Here is a 1,227-nt window from a genome sequence, read left to right on the forward strand (position 1 = left end):
TTCTCCTCGTGGGCTTATATTTGTAACATACTTTTTTGGACCCTGATTATAAATAGGGTTTGTCATTTACTGATATTTTACATAAATAACCTTTTTTTTTTTTTTTTTTTTTTTTTTTTTGAGACAGAGTCTTGCTCTGTCGCCCAGGCTGGAGTGCAGTGGCCGAATCTCAGCTCACTGCAAGCTCCGCCTCCCGGGTTTAGGCCATTCTCCTGCCTCAGCCTCCCGAGTAGCTGGGATTACAGGCGCCCGCCACCTCGCCCGGCTAGTTTTTTGTATTTTTTAGTAGAGACGGGGTTTCACCGTGTTAGCCAGGATGGTCTCGATCTCCTGACCTCGTGATCCGCCCATCTTGGCCTCCCAAAGTGCTGGGATTACAGGCTTGAGCCACCGCGCCTGGTCTTACATAAATAATTTTATCTCAACATCTTCTGTGAATGTGTGTGTCTGTGTGAAAGTGTGCGTGTCAGTGTATATGTGTGTCTGCATGTATGCGAATGTGTGTCTATGTGTGTGGGCATGTGATGTGTCTGTGTGAATGTGTCAGTGTGTCATGAATGTGTGTGTCTGTATGAGTGCATGTGTAGTGTGTCTATGTGAATGAGTGTGTGTCCACGTGTATGTGTGTGTGAATGTGTGTGTGTCAGTGTGTATGTGTGTATGTGTGTATGCAGGAGTGGGCCTGTGTGTAAGTGTGTGCATGTGCTGTGCATGTGTGTGTGTCTGTGTACTTCATTTCTTTCTTCTCTCCATTATATTATTGGGAAGAGGCTTTCTTTCATAAACTACACACTTGGCTTCTAAATTAACTCTTCATTGAGAGGAACATGAGCACCATGAAACACAAAGCCAATCTAGGGAAACAGTGATGTTTCCTGCTCTTGTGCCTGTGGGACTGGCGAGTACCTGTACATAATTTTTATTCTTTATAAAACTCCCAAATCAGAATACTCTGGTAATCCTGATTATTCACATTCATTCTCCCTTATAAAATTTATTATTTCATTTGAACTGAAAAAAGTGTCATTATTTTTTTAATGAACTTAAATAAACAATTTTGGTTCTCACATGCTTTGCTTTTAATTTGGAATTTAAATAAAAATTTAAGAATATTTTAACCTAAAAGAAATATTTTTTAAGGATAAATATGTTTAAGATAATAATTCTTCATATACATAGATGAATTAATTCCATGAATGTCTTTAAATAGAAGCTATCCTTTCTCTA

The sequence above is a fragment of the Macaca thibetana genome, chromosome 13 (genome assembly GCF_024542745.1).
Source record: "Macaca thibetana thibetana isolate TM-01 chromosome 13, ASM2454274v1, whole genome shotgun sequence".
NCBI lineage: Eukaryota > Metazoa > Chordata > Mammalia > Primates > Cercopithecidae > Macaca > Macaca thibetana.